This window comes from Tamandua tetradactyla, chromosome 16 (genome assembly GCF_023851605.1).
Source record: "Tamandua tetradactyla isolate mTamTet1 chromosome 16, mTamTet1.pri, whole genome shotgun sequence".
Taxonomy (NCBI): Eukaryota; Metazoa; Chordata; class Mammalia; order Pilosa; family Myrmecophagidae; genus Tamandua; species Tamandua tetradactyla.
Genome location: NC_135342.1, coordinates 48,272,043 through 48,287,620, shown reverse-complemented (window position 1 = coordinate 48,287,620; position 15,578 = coordinate 48,272,043). Strand labels below are relative to the sequence as shown.

Here is a 15,578-nt window from a genome sequence, read left to right as displayed (position 1 = left end):
TGAGAGCTCTACCCCAGCTCACAATCTCTGCTGTGATCCCAGGTCAGAATCTGGTAATGTAATTTTCTGCCAAAGCGGGGGAATCCATGTGTTCCCAATGACACATCAGGCGGTTTGGTTTTGATCAATTAGATCATGGAATCATTGACCTTTAGGACTTTGAGATCTGTAAGTTCTGCCTGGCCCTTTTTTTCCTGAGAGTAACCCAGAAAGGTTAAGTGACCTATACATGTGGTAACATGATGAATCCATAGTAGAATCAAGACCAGCACCCAGATATATATTGTTTTTTTGCTTTTTTATTAATTAAAAAAAAATTACAAGAAAGAAACACAAACATTCCCAAAGCACCCAGATATTAATAGCTGCTTTGCAATCAGTGTTGTCACAGAAATAAGGTGGATTGCACATCACCTCTACTGGCGTGCCATGCTTGGTTTAGGTATCATTCTATTTTTGAGATGCTGTTATGATAATGTACTCTCCTACATCAAAGGACTGCACAATAAACCAAAAGCACATATAACAGAATTGCTGTGTGTGATTCCTCAACTCTTGACTGCTGTTCCTTTCTGAAACCTTTCTCTTCTTATTTGTTCATCCTTTGTGTTGAAGCCTGAAGATCACCAACGAAAGACATCCTCCCTGACAACTGAATCTAAAGTTGCCTCCTCCACCAGTCACTTTCTTCACTTTTCTTGTTTGCCTCCTTCACTGCCTAAAGTTATTATTATTTTTTTTTACTTCTGTATTGTCTATCTCCCTTTCTAGAACGTGAGCTCCATGAGGGCAGAGATTTTTGACCATTTCGCTCAATGCTGTCTTCCAGTGTTTGGTACATGGTAGGTGCTCAGTATTTGTTGCTTCAGTGTATAAATTCCACTAATTGAATGCAACCTGCCTTTCCTTAGAACCTCCATGCATCCTCTTCAACATACCTTGGCCCTATAGTCTGTCTTGAAAGACACACCCCATCTAGCCCACTCTATCAGCTTGGAAGTCCTTTGTATCTTCATCAGGGCTTGGAACTGTGTCCTGCCCATATTGGTTCTAAAATCTAATTGAAACAGGCACATAGATCAAGAGGTTTTGGCACCCATCCCAAAATAAAAATCAACTTGCCATTTCTAGCCCACTGAACTAAAGAAAAGCATGATTTTAAAGAGTTCCATTAGAACTAATTAATATGCTTTGGTCTCTCCCTGTCTTCTGGACTTGAAGTTAGGCATAGCCAAGACTCTGTGTTGAACAAAGGTATCTTGGACCAAGTTCTTGTTTGTGTCTCCTAAACAGCTACACCCAGCTGGCTCTATTCAAGCGATCATAGGATCAAATTTCTACATGATCTCCAGGACAGATTGCTTCATCTATCATCTCCAGGGCTGGTGAGCAGCCCAAGAAGAGACATATGACATTCAGGGAGTCATCGCCCCAGTGGAAAGCCCCCAGCCCTCAGGCGCCAGAACGCGACGTCGCCCAGTGTTGACTGAAAGTGCAAAGAAGTGAGCAGTGCCCTTGCAATCAGATCTGAGTTCTAATCGCAGCTTTACTATGAGCTGTTGACCTCAGGCGTCTGGATCTCAGTTTCTTCATCTGGAAAATGGGAATAATATGTAACTTGCATGGCTGATAAAAAAAGAGTAAAAATTTGTCAAATGCCTGGCACAAAGTAGTCAGTTAATGGGTAGCAATCACGATGACTGCTGCTACTTCCCCACACCATCAGAGTACTTAAAACCTACAGCCATTTCCAAGCCTACAAGGCCCCACATAACCTGAACTCTATTCCATCTTCTCCTTTTTCAGTTGCGGTTCCTTTCCTTCAGAATCCAGCTTCCACTCCCCCATGGCCTGTTGATTATTTCCTTATGTGGATCTCAGCTCAAATGTCACTTCTCAGAGAGGCTTTTCCAATAGCCTAGTCAGAAGGACCCCCACGCCAAGCCCTCTGCATCCCGTTACCCCGCTTCACATACTTTACCCAGCTCCTCATCCTCGGAAGTTGTCCCATTTGGCATTCGTTTGTCAATACTCTGCCTCCTCCCCACCTACTCCTGTGGCCTATGTGCACCCTGAGAGCCAGGACCTCGCTTTTTTCATTGCTGCTTCTCAAGCATCTGAAACAAAGTGGATGCTCAAGAAATATTGGCCGAATGAAAGCATATATAAATAAATACATCTATATGAAAACGACCCAAGGATTGAAGTCAGGACTGGCTACATAATTTGAGGAGCCCAGCATAAAATGAAAATGCAGGGCCTCTTGTTTAAAAGTATTAAGAGTTTCAGGGTGACAACAGCAGAACATTAAAGCAAGCATAGGGTCCCTCTGAGCCCAGGGCCCTGTGTGACTGGACAGGTTGCAGGCTGTGAAGTTGCTCCTACCTAGAAGGCCAGGATGAACTGATGGTGGGGCTCTTTACAGACAGGCAAGGCCTTGGGAGAGCTGTCAAATCACCCCACACTGCCGGCTACCCCAGAAGACACAGTACAAGCCTTGACTTTCTCCCCCACATCTTCCTGTCCTTTCTCTTCCTCCTCTACCCTCCAGACACTCCAGAAAGCTGGTTCCCTGTAAGTTCCATTCCTGCCCTCAATCCCCTATGTGGTGCTATTCCCCATCTTCAGAAAGTTCTCATATCAGAGAAGACTACAGCTCCCAAACTTCTGGGATAAAAGACAATCCTCCCAGGAGGAGGGCTGCCATGTACAAATGCACAGGCTGTTCACTGCACAAAGGCCCTTCTGAAGTACAAATGGGGCCTGAAATCCAGCCTGAGCTAAAGTTATCAAACCAGGTCCCCATTGCAGGACTGCACCCGCCCAGAGGAAGGGACACCATTTTCTCTGCACAAAGGTACTGTGCACTTGACAAACCATGTGCCTGCCTGGAGGGGGCATCATTTTCTAATTTGCACAAAAGCACCAAATACTTTAACAACATCCCTGCTAAACCAAACAAAGGAAGATTTCTGGGCAACTGAAAGAACTTAAAAATATAAGTAAGCAAAGCAAAAGAAAACTATACCCTCTTCCACTTCTAATTAGGCTGGTCTGTTCAGTACCCAGAGGCATGCAGATACACAAACAAAAACAGCCTCAGCAAAATCCACATTGGAGCTATCAGGACATTATGTGCAGCTGGAAATGGAATGGACAAGATATCTCCCTGCTGGCACACAGGACTCAGTACGTATTCCTTGGGACACTGCAGGAACCTTGGTAGTGGCCATTTTCTGGGGTGTATTTGGAGGTGGGGTTAGGAGGAGGAGGGAGTAAGGTGGAGTGGTGGTGCAGGTGGCCATCAAATACTGACTTGCTGGGCTGTTTGCAGAGTGGCACTCACCTTTGGGTGACATGGCAGGGTGCTTTAAGGACTACAGCACTCGGTGGAAGAGCTTTGTCCTCTCCTTTCGGCTGGGAACCCAAGAAGTGTGGAGGAACAGGAAAAGCCCTCTTTGTCTACCCCCTGGGTGCCTGGCCTAGGGCTCTGTAGGCAACATGGCAGCTGCTGTCCAAGAGCCACTTCTCAGGAACTGTGGGATTTGGGCACCTAAAGGGCACATGTGACGTCCTGCCAAAGCTATGGTGCTCTCGGTCGGTCAATGCTCTTAATGAAACACCACACCCTTTCTTTAGCTGTCTTTCAAAAGTTGCTGGGTTTTAACTGGGACTTTTACCCAGAGAGAAGCAATGTGGATTTTTGCATTTGATTTGATTTTTAAGTTCCCTAGGTCCTCCACTTTATAATTGGGTAGGGGGTAATGAGGGAAGTGGGCAGTGTACCATTGTTTGAGTTAGCTGCTTTGCATGCATGCTCTCAATTAATTCTCATAGCAGCACTGTCAGGGGAAAGCAAATGCTCAAGCCCTAAGCACTGTGAGGTTGGTGCAATGGTGCAGCAGTGGCTCAGCGGTAGAGTTCTTGCCTGCCATGCCGTAGACCCAGGTTCGATTCCTGGAGCCTGCCCATGCCAAAAAAACAGCCATGGAAACTGAGGCCAAGAAAGGGAACATTTATCAAACCCAACTCTGGGCAGTAGACTAGGTCCCTTATCCCATATGATGAAACAGCCCTGGGAAGGCATTATTAAAATTCCCTTTTATATGTGAGGGAATTAGAGTGCTGAGCAGCTGAGGAATATATTCAAGATTCACTTAACTAATAAGTGGTATTCCTGGGATTCAAACCCAAGGACCAAACTCTTTCAGTTCTGGCTCCCTCTCATAGTGCATGTTCTGGGCTAATCCAGTGTGGTGTGGACTCAGTGCTAAAGCATCCAGACCCACCCATTGGGGGTGCAAGTGGCGGGGGGGGATGTACTTTGTTAGTCTCTTTCAAAAGTCAAGTGGTGTAACTTTCCAGCCACCATCTGGATAAGAAGGGTCTTGTCTTCCCCCATGATCTGTGGCAACCAGAACTGAAAGAAGCCAACAAGTCGATGGCAAACATGGCCCCACACCCCTCTAAGCCCCCACATTCTTTTTACCATGAGATTTACAACTGCCAAGGGCCTTGCCTTAGACAGAAACCAGCCCAGCTTCATGATCCAGGCCTCAGAGGCTAAACCCTTTCGGGTGGGGAAACATCCTGCCCTTTCCAAGTCCGTTCCCTCACTTGGTTTATTAACCAGAAGGCTGAGATCTGGATATGGGTTTGCAATACCAGTTACCAGCTGGAGGAATCACAGAGCAAAGCTCTTTCTCCTGGAACCAGCTTAAAGACCAGGCCAAGCCACCAGATGGGCAGTAAAATTTTTTAAACAGCTGCTGTCTGTGACTATGCTACTACTGGAGTTGTAAGTTTATTTTATAGGGATCATGAGCAAGCAAAGCCCTTCAGACTGAAAATTTTAAATACCATGTTACAAAGGCCAGTTCATCTTCCCCGTCTTGGAATTGTGACTGCTTCCTGGAGTTTAGCTTGGGGAGCCCAAAGCTCTTCTATATTCTGGGACCAGGGCGTGGTACTCTAACAATCCATTGATTATGCATTTGCCAGGTGCTTAGCTGGTGTGACCTCATTCAATCTTCATGACAGCCCCAGTGAGTGGGCTACTATTTGGCCCATTCTACAGATGGATATTTTGAGGCTTAGCATGCTTAAGGATTTGCCTAGAATTACACAGCTGGGAAATGGTAGAGATGGGGTTTCAAGCCAAGGTCTCCCTGGGCCCTCACCCTTTGGGGATTCTCTTCCAACTCACCATGACTCCCACCGACCCCTGGGACAGATGCTCATCAAGGAAATGAACAACTGCAGGAGGAAAGGTGCCTATGGCTAGGTACTCACTCACCAATGCTCCACTGCCCCCTAGGATTTCTAACTCCACACGTAATGTGCTGCCTCAGTTTCCCCAGCAGTAACATGAGGTTGGTAAGAATACTCCCTCATAATGATATTCACGAGCCATGACAAGACAATGAATGCAAAATGCTTAGAACAGTGCTTGGTATGTATGATAAGGGTCCAATAAATGCTGGTGAACATTATTATGATGATTTGTCTTACTGTGATTGTAGGTTAAAAAGAAAAGATCTACTCACCCCCTTGTTCTGTTCCCTTAAGACTATTTCAGTACACGAGTCATGTCTGCCCTTGGAAGAAAAATGTCTGGGAGAACTCTGCTTCGTTTTGTTTTTAGAAGCCAAACTACTCCCCTCTTTCTTTCACCATAATTTGTAGAAAGTTCTTAACATTCAAACCAGATCCTGTTTAACCTTTTGCCCAACATAGCTTTACCTACTTCAAACTCCTTTGGCTTGCTGAGGCCTGGCTTCCTTCAGGAGCAGGCTGTAAATGTTTGACTTTGATTTGAGATACATGACAATAAATTAGGGGACATTTATCAAAGCTGCTTTTTGCATAAATTACTGCATTATACAAATACACTTAACAGGATCCTGCTTCTTTGATGTTGGGATCGAAGATTTATGTGCAATGGAGTTTTTATTTATCTGCCCTGTTCACCCCTACAAGAGCTGGACATATTCCTCAATTAGTTCCATACTTCTCGAAATGACATGTATCTCTTGCAACTGGAGTCAAGGGAACAAAGACACTTAAATCCCATCCGAGTGGCCTTTTGGGGAGAGGAGAAGCTTTATCTGACCCACTGCATCTCTGAATTCTTTCTCTCAAGAGCAGATTGAATGGTGTTTAAATCAGTTGCTCTGGAATCTTTCTCCACCATTAAACAAAAATTGAATGAAAGAAAAGGATTTGTTCTTTCATAATGATATTAATATTAAGAAAGTCACAGAAATATAAATGACCATCCTCCAAATTTAGGAGTATTAAGAGAGGCAGGCATCTGGGAACATTCATTCTGGACTTCTGAATTTAGCACCTGAATTTATCACATAGGAATAAAGCTCTGTGAGTCCTGATGGCTTGCAATGTAGGTGCTTAGATTTCACTAACCAGTAAAAAGTTTATGCATTCATTGGAGAAACTATCTGAAAGTTACAACTTTTTCCTTTGTCTATTTTTTTAAGTAAGAACATTTTAGAAAGGAGAAAAAACTCCTGGTACCATTATTTCATAAAAGATGATTATGGGTTAGCAATGCCATGCAAAGCCATTTCAGAAGGATCTGTTGGGAGATGAAGTCCTGGCCCTTCAGAGTAGTTGCAACTCATCTTCAGACAGAGGCTCAAGGGCTGCTCCTGGTCCAGTTCTCAGACAGCACCACCCACTGGGAGTGGAGAAGACGGAATGAGACCTGGGACAGAGGAGCTGTGAGCCTGGTCCCACCTGGGCAGGAGGAGGGATCCACACCAGCTGCCAGCAATGGAATCACTCACCCCCACCCGGTGGTTTTACCTGGTGCCCAAGCCAAACCCCTATGAGGCAACTTGGACATCGGGGGAAGGTAGCTTTCCAACCAACCAGTAGAATACACCTCCATTCTTCCCTCAAGCCCGCAAGGGCTGTATCTCCGAAAGCTATACCATCCCAGCCCATCTCCTCCTCTCAGGTAGCCATTGCAGTCTCTGAAGCCCATAATAAGTGCAGGCAATGCAGGGAACACAAGTCAGAAACAGGTACAACATAGGGAAGGACTTGGTTGGGTGACGGTGAGAGGAAGGGACACTTCCATAAGGGGAGAGGATGGGAGAAAGGAAGTAGAGACATTCAAGAGTAGCAATGATGTTATAATAATGTTTGCACTCCCCCAGCACCTGTTCTGGCCAAGCACAGATGTACTGGGTCATTCAACTCTGTCCACAATCTGTTCTGAACCCCATGTTACCGATGAAGAAACTGAGGTTCAGAGAGGTTTTCCTTAAGTCACCCAACCCGTAACCTAAGATCTGGACCCAGTGTGCCCCAGAGCTTTTCTATGCTAGAAAGCCAGTGTGGCCAGAGTGACCACGTGGGCACCAAAATTAGCAGCAGCTAACATTCGATATTGGGCACCCACAATGGACACAGCAGTGGAAGCCACCACAGAGGCATAATTCCAGTCCCTGCTCCCTGCACGATCATAGTGCCGGTAGGAGAACTGGCAGCAAAGGGTAGAGTTAGGGTTTCCCATCAGGGGGTCTTGAACACCGCATTAAAATGTTGTGATAGGGCAGTGCGATGGTGGCTCAGTGGCACAGTTCTCGCCTGCCATGCCAGAGGCCCGAGTTTGATTCCCAGTGTCTGTCCATGCAAAAAAAAAAAAAAGTTTGTGATAGTTCATGAGCAGTAGAGTGACAGAGTAAGCAGGGCACAAGTCTTTCGTTCCATACTTATCTGGAGTCAGAGCTCAGATGGCCTTCCCCCAGAGTTCTGCCTGCGTGTCCCCATGCCTGACCACACAGAGCATAGGATCTAAAAGGCCCTTCCCAGGGGTCCAGGCATCTCCCCAACCTTCATGATTTTGGTCAAGCCAAGGGCTCTACAGCACTCTGAGTCTTACAGCAAGGCTACCACGTGGATGGTTGCTTAGTTGAAGATTACAGCTAAAACTTCTGGACTCTGGGCAGATGTCCCTTTCATCCCCAGTCTGCAATGTAGTTGGTGCAGGAGGTGAAGCCAGAGGGTCCATGACAACTTCTTCTTGTGCGTTTTGGTAGAAAAGGGGAGAAAAAAGCATCTAAGCTTCATTGGAATTCTGTTCTTACCCACAGCAGCTGTGTGATGTTGGATCATTTGCCTACCCCTTTCCACATCTGGAAAATTCATATTACACTGCACATCTCACGGGGCTGTTGCAAATATTTAAAGAGCTCATGGGGCAAGGAAAGTCTAGGGTTTGATGCATATTGGGTGCCCCAGTTAATTCCCATTCTTCCTGAGCCTGTTCCAGCTGGTGAGTACTTGTTTTGTTTTACTGTTATGATGACTTTGTAAAATTAATCTTTATTTCAGGAGAGTTTTAGAGCTACAGAATTCTAGTACAGAGTATTCCCATGTACTCTACACCCAATTTCCCCTATTGTTAACATCTTACATTAGTAGGACACATTTGCCACAATCAATGAACCAATATTGATACTTTATTGTCCACTGAAGTCCACACTTGCATTGGATTTCCCCCACTTTTCCCAATGTCCTTTTTCCCTTCCAGGATACCATCCAATATTCCGCATTACACTTAGTCTTTCTGTCTCCTTAGGCTCTTCTTGGCTGTGACAGCGTCTCAAACTTTCATTGTTTTTGGTGACCTTGGCAGTTTGAGGAGTACAGGTCAGATGCTTCGTAGAACATCCCTCAATTTGGTTTTATCACGATTAGACCGGGGTCACATGTGTGAGGAAGGAAGAACACAAAGGTAAAAGTGCCATCTTCATTCCTTCGTATCAAGGGTATACGCTCTCTACATGACTTATGATGGTTGATGTTGACCTTGATCACCTGGCTTGAGGTGGCCTTTGCCGCCTTCCTCCCTGGTGAAGGTCCTCTGATCGTCTCCCTTTCTCTGCTGCACTCTCCGGGAAGAAAGCCACCGCAGAAGCCCACGTATAAGGACCAGGGAGTCACGCTCCACCTCTTTAAGTGCAGATGATCTGTCTACATAAGCTATTTTGGATTTTTCTGCACAGATTTATTTATTCTTCCCAATTATGTATTTATTCAATCATTTATTTATACCAGCATAGACTCATGGATATTTATTTTATACTTTGGGTTATAAGCCAATAGTAACTCCTGCTGCTGCTCAAATAGTTCTAGCTTTGGCCATTGGAGGTTATTTCAGGTGATTCTTGTGCCCCTTTAACAAAGCCCTGATCACTGCAGGTGTATTCTTTTAAGCACTTCCTCTTGATGACACAACAGGATTCTCCAGGCTCATTTGAAAAAACCCCCCCTAGTCCTAGAATCAGCCATTTCTCCAAGGTCCCCCGGCTCCTTTTATTGGAAGATGGTATTTGAAACCAACATCTAGGAACCAGATATGCTCATTGATCCTTGGGTGTCATTGCTTTTATGCCCTCTCAGCTGACAAAGTCAAGAAATACGTGTGTGCATACTACCCCACGCGTGCACACATGTATCTATACATTTCTATATGCAGCATATGTATCTAAATTAAACCAAATATGAATTCAAACTGAGGTCTCCAATTGCCACATGGATATTTTATTCTCCTTATCTTCTTTTTCTTCCCTTTCTTTTCAATAGTGAATCCTGACTTCCAACATCCACAATCCATTTACTTAATTGTTCGGTTCCCAGGGTACATGTTGAGTGGTTTCAGAATTCCTCGTCCGTATTGTGGGGAATGTGTTTCTCACATGAGCACTTTATTTCCCCACCCACCTCATTGAATGTTGGAGGTGGAATCATGTCCCCCTCACAGGTACGTTCAGGTCCAAACTCCCCACGCCCACCCTGGTCCAGTGGGTGTGACCCACTGTAAATAAGAACTTTGAAGATGCCATTAGTTAAGTTGGCCCAAACTGAACGAGGATGGGCCTTAATCAATATGGCTGAAGTTCTTATAAGCAAAGGAAATTGAACACGGAAGAAGAGGTTGGAAGTCAACAGAACCCAGAAGAGCAAGGGGAAGGTATGGCCATGTGCTTTGCCATACAATGGAAAAGTCAGAAACTCCAAAGATTGCCAACCAGCCAGAAGATACCGACCCCAGGAGGAAACAAACCCTCTGGGCTCTGAAACCGTGAACCAATACATTCCTGCTGTTAAGTCAACCCGTTGTATGGTATTTGTTCTAGCAGCTGGAAAACTAAAACAGTCAGATTGTTTCACTATTTGTAATACAGTTGGATTCTTTTGTCACATTCTGTATTTTCATCCTGGAATCCCTGACTTTCTAAATGATTTTTTAAAAAAATTCTTGATACCTTAAAGTTTATTCTTTTTGCTGTAAAGATCTATGGGTTATGACAAATGTATAAGGCCTTGCATTCATCATTATAATATTACACAGGAGAGTTTCACTGCCCTGCAATAGCTCCTGTGCTTCACTTATTTAACCTTCCCTCAAAACTTTGATCTGTTTACCATCTCTTTAGTTTTGTCTTTCCCAGAATATCATATAATTGGTATCGTAGTTTTTTTCAGACTGTCTTCTTTTACTTAACAATTCATTCTTGTCGTTTTGTGACTTGAAAGCTCATTTACTTCCATCACTGAATAACATCCCCGTGGATGGCTGTGCCGCAGTGTGTTTATCCGTTTGCCCATTGAAGGACATCTTGGTCACTTCCAGTTTGGGATGACCAGGAATAAAGCTGCTCTGAACATTTATGTGCAGGTTTTTGTGTGGACACATTTGCAAATCAGTTGGGTAAATTCCTAGGAAAGCAATTACTGGGTTACATGTTAAGTCTATGTTTAGCTTCGTAAGAAACTTGCCAACTGTCTTCCAAAGTGGCTCTAATGTTGTGTCTTCCCACCAGCAATGAATGAGGCTCCTAGGGCTCAGCATCCTTGCTAGCATTTGGTGTTGTCAGAGTTGTGGATTGTAATCATTCTAGTAAGTGTGTAGTGCTAGCTCACTGTTATTTTATTTGCAATTCCTCAGTGGCAAACCATGTTGACTATCTTTCCATAGGCTTATTTGCCATCCCTTTGTCTTCTTTGGTGAGGTATCTGTTCAAATCTTTCACCCATTTTTAAATTGGGTTGTTTGTTCTTCTTATTGTTGAATTAAAAAAAAATTCTTTGTATTTTGGATACAAGTACTTTTTTTCTTTGTCTTTCTCTTGCTTTTAGGGCCAACTCCATCCATGCTGTCCTACTTTCCCTGCAACTGACTGTATCATCTTGCATTCAGAGCACATGAAATGTTCCAGTGCCCCAGCCTTGCAAATCCAGCCTCAGAGGAATAGGAAGGTGCAGCTTTTCAGCTGTGACCAACAGACATCCTGCTGCCTCCCTAGGAGCCTGGTCTGAGAGAGCCCAGCCGGCTGAGCCCATCCCCTTTCCAGTGCTCCTGGAGTCCCCCGTGAACTTCAGAAATTGCCCACAAACCTCATGAGACCATGTGCCCAGGGGACCGCCCCTTGCCACCTTCCCCCAGTTTCAGAGCAATGCGTCCAGAGGTTATAATGCTTTAAAGTTACAAGGATCCCGAGAGAGGGGTTAGTTTATTTTATAGATGAATGAACTGAGGCTCAGCTCATAAATCTGAATTTGCCAGATGATGCATTGTGTTTAATCCAAAGATATTAAGCTCTCTGCACCTTTATCTGGTGTAACACCTAAGCAACCCATTGATTCCTTCCTACCCCGAATGAAGCAACATCAGCCTCACCCGAGAGCACACTAGAAATGCAGACTCTCAGGCCCCACCTGAATCAGAATTTTCATTTAAGCAGATACAAATATTTATTAAAGTTTGGAGGGAGAATGCTTTAATTCAATAATTTCTCAAGGTCTTATTGAGCGTCTTTTGTATGCCAGGCATTGCGCTGGGCACTGGGGCTTCATCACAAGACAGACAGACAGATAACACCTGCCCACATCAAGTTACAGCCTAGACTGTCCACTAACATCATGAAATTACTTCCCGAATAACTTGACTAGCACCACGATTTCTACCAGAAAGAAAGAGGAAAGGGTATTCGAGAGTCAGGGTTCTGAAGGATGGGGTGGATTGATCTAGGCTAGAGACAGCACAGAAGAGGAATGTATGTGCACAGCACGTTGCTAGGAAGATAATGTAGCTGACAAAGAATCCCCCAACATGTTTCATCCCGGAATCTTGCAGAACATTCCATGGGACTGCTGTTCTGCCGAGCAACAACCTTTAAAAAATGCTGCCCTGGACGCTATAGGACCTACCCAAGACCCTACGGGATGGTGGAGCTGGACACCCAGCTCTCCCACCTCCCCAGACCCCCTTCCCACCCCACCATGCTACCCTGCCTGGGCTTCTGGGAGTGCAGAGCGACATGGACAGCGAGGGCCCTGGGCATTGGGCTGGCTGCCGGCCAGGCTGGACACACATGCGAGTTATTTTCATGGGGCAGCAAATTCTGGAAAATACGTGGTTTAGAAGCAACATAATTATCATCCTCTAAAATTAGGATCATAGTCTAAACAACCCTAAGTCTTCCTTCTGCAAAAAAACAAACAATCGCAGGCAGGAAGCCTGCAGTGATGCATGTCATGCCGGCCAACAGGCCTGCTGGTTCCCCTGCTGAGCTAAAAAGGCAAGCAGCATGCAAAAATGTAAATATTATATTATTTTTCAAATACCACCTATTCCATTCTCACCCCAGCTGGCTGTGTCTGTCCACCTCGGCGCCCTCTGTGTGCCCCCACCCCTGCCCCCAGGCTTTGGCCGTGGAATACATAGATATATATATTTTCAGAAGCCATTATCTAAACTGCTGATGTAATAAGGCCCTGGTATATGAAATTCACTTAATAACTCACGCTTAGTTATTTATTGTGGGCCTGGGTGCATTCTCCTCGATTCCATTTCCCAGCAAAATATAAGTGCAGCTTTCATCATGAGAGCCTGAATTTATGGCAAACAGACCAAGTGACATTAAGAAAGCCGCACAATCCCTTCATTCAGTCTTTAATAAGGAAGCCAAGGAAAAATTATCCTAGCTGGTTTGCGGGTGACAGCACAAGAACTTTCTGGAGTCAGAAAGTTAGCACCGCGCCTCCTTGTCAGCCCATTAAAAAGCAAAGCTGGCATGGCATGATATTAGAACCATGTGTGGGAAGGAATTTCTCCTCTGGTAAGACATTCCAAATACTGTCTCCGAGCCAAAGACTTTGGTGTTAGACTAATTTAAGCAGCATGTTGAAATCAGCGCTCAGGACTTTGATCATACGGGGATCGTTTGTTACAAATTGAACTAACCCAGTCTCTATTTCTGGCGGATCAGAACTCTGGATTTGTTGAATTAAATGCCTCATTTAGTGCCGTTTGCACATGAAAAGGAATGCTGCACTCAGGAATCTGATAGTGAATTTTTCACCTAACCAACAGGTCCATTTTTTATTACTTTTAAACCTAATCCATACTGGGTCCACACTGCTTCTAATAACCCCGGGGCTGTTCAGAGTGAAGTTTTAAATCAACTTCCATGTTTATTGGGGGCTGGCGGGGGGCGGGGGTTGAGGGGCGGTGGCAGGGCATTTGGGGTTGCTAAGCCATCCTTGAATTATCAAACCATGTAATAAAGAACATATTGGAACCCTGTACCAAAATAGAGGAAGCAAAAGAAATTAGTCCTCAGTTGTTATTTACTGACTAAATAACCCACTTTCCTCTCATGACAACTGTGGGCTAAAATAGCAAAATGGTTTTGCAGACCTGTGATTTTTGTTCTGTTGTCTGTCTGGGGTCCGGATGAAGCTAAGAGGGAGGAGGGTTAAAAGGGCACAAAATAGACCATTTCCACATATGGCTACACTTTCTTTTCATTTTTGAAGCTATAATATCTTTAACTGTAGATAATGATATTATAAACTGTCATTTAGTGCATTTTAAGTATATTACATACATGAAACAAAGATCTAGAAGGAGCTGCAGCTTGAGCCCTAACAAAAACATCGTGACTCCAATCTGCCAAGCAGGAGACAGCTATTGGGTTTGCTAAGAATGTTGCACAGCAGAGAACACAAACACAGATTGCGAGCTTACTCCTGCACATAAACTGTTATCCCAGCCTAGACCGGGCGATGATGATTTAATAGTAATTAACTGTTAATTATTAACATTCAGGACCAACAAGCTACTTTGCGGTAACGGTTTTACTTTTACATTATTTGGCTCATCCACAATTTTGTTTCCCGTGATTTACCTACAGGCGGGGGGTGAGGGTGGGGGGGCTGGAGAGTCATCCCCAGTTCAGCTATTAAACCAGCCCTGCCAGCTCCCCAGTGGGGGCGGGGGGAATCATCTATATTTAGGAAGAGGATTCTTTCCTAAGCCCTGAATGCAGTTAACTTGTAAATATCCCTACAGCTTAAAAATCCACTTGAATGAGGAGTGCCTTAATTTGAAAGGAAAAGAAAATAATTAATTTTTAAAATTTTATAGGTGCTTATTATGTACCAGAAAGTCAACAGCTGATTCCTTAGTTTTATTGGCATGACGATGAGGTTGATTCCTCCCACCCCTTTGGAGAAAGAAAATTGTTACCAAACAGATAACGATAATAAATGTTTTATTGGTGAAAAAGGAAAGATCAAATCTTTAATGAAATCAGGATGGGCTCAGAGATGAACTCCATCTGAACTCACCGGGATTCATGGAACTTCAATTAAAACAATTTCAGAACGGCAGCTGACAGCAAGGCTCTTGGAAGTATAATTAAAATTGAGCAACATTTTAGCACCACTCCTTCTAGCAGGAGACTGAGAGTATTTGGTAGCTGAGGGGAGAAGGGCAGTGGGGGGGACAGGGTCTGTGAGAAGGGGTGTGGATTCTAGGCAATGCATGTAAGTAATCCCACAGATGCTGGAATCCAGGTACCGACAAACAATATGTAAGTTTTTTATCTGCTCTTTTTACCTCATGGCTCTAGACAACTGGTTCCTAGGGCTAGGGACTGGCATTTTCAACCTGAAAGGTTCTTTAAAAAAATAATGATAATAATGGATGTTTGTGAAATCACACACAAGGATTCCAGACAGAAGAACATTAGGGCCACATAAGGCTGTAGTTAAAATCATGGGCTCTGGTAACTAGTTGGAACACTGAATGAAGCTGCAACTGAAATATGGTTTTTTGTTTGTTTGTTTGTGTGTTTGTATCTTTTGTTTTTGTTTTTTTTCTTTTTCCTTTTTATATATATATATATTATTAGTATTATTATTTTAATTCTCTTCTCTATATTAACATTCTGTATCTTTTTCTGCTGTTTTGCTAGTTCTTTTCCTAAATCGATGCAAATGTACTAAGAAATGATGATCATACATCTATGTGATGATACTAAGAATTACTGAGTGCATTTGTAGAATGGAATGATTTCTAAATGTTGTGTTAATTTCTTTTCTTTTTTTTGATTAATAAAAAAAATTAAAAAAAAAAAAATCATGGGCTCTGGAGCTGTATTGCCTGGGTTCACATCTTGCTTTCTCATATAGCAGCTATGTGACCTTGGACAAGTTACTTAACCTCTCTGAGCCTCATTTTCCCAATGATAAAGTGG

General features: G+C 43.9%; 1 long non-coding RNA gene across 1 annotated transcript in view; it reads left to right on the top strand.

Moving 5' to 3' along the window:
* The window catches only part of LOC143660307 (uncharacterized), a 40,229-nt gene extending 31,526 nt beyond the window's left edge, over positions 1 to 8,703 (top strand). Inside the window, exon 3 of the long non-coding RNA XR_013163935.1 lies at positions 8,609 to 8,703. This is a non-coding gene — a long non-coding RNA (uncharacterized LOC143660307). The remainder of the gene's footprint in view (positions 1 to 8,608) is intronic.
* The last annotated feature ends 6,875 nt before the right edge of the window (positions 8,704 to 15,578 follow it).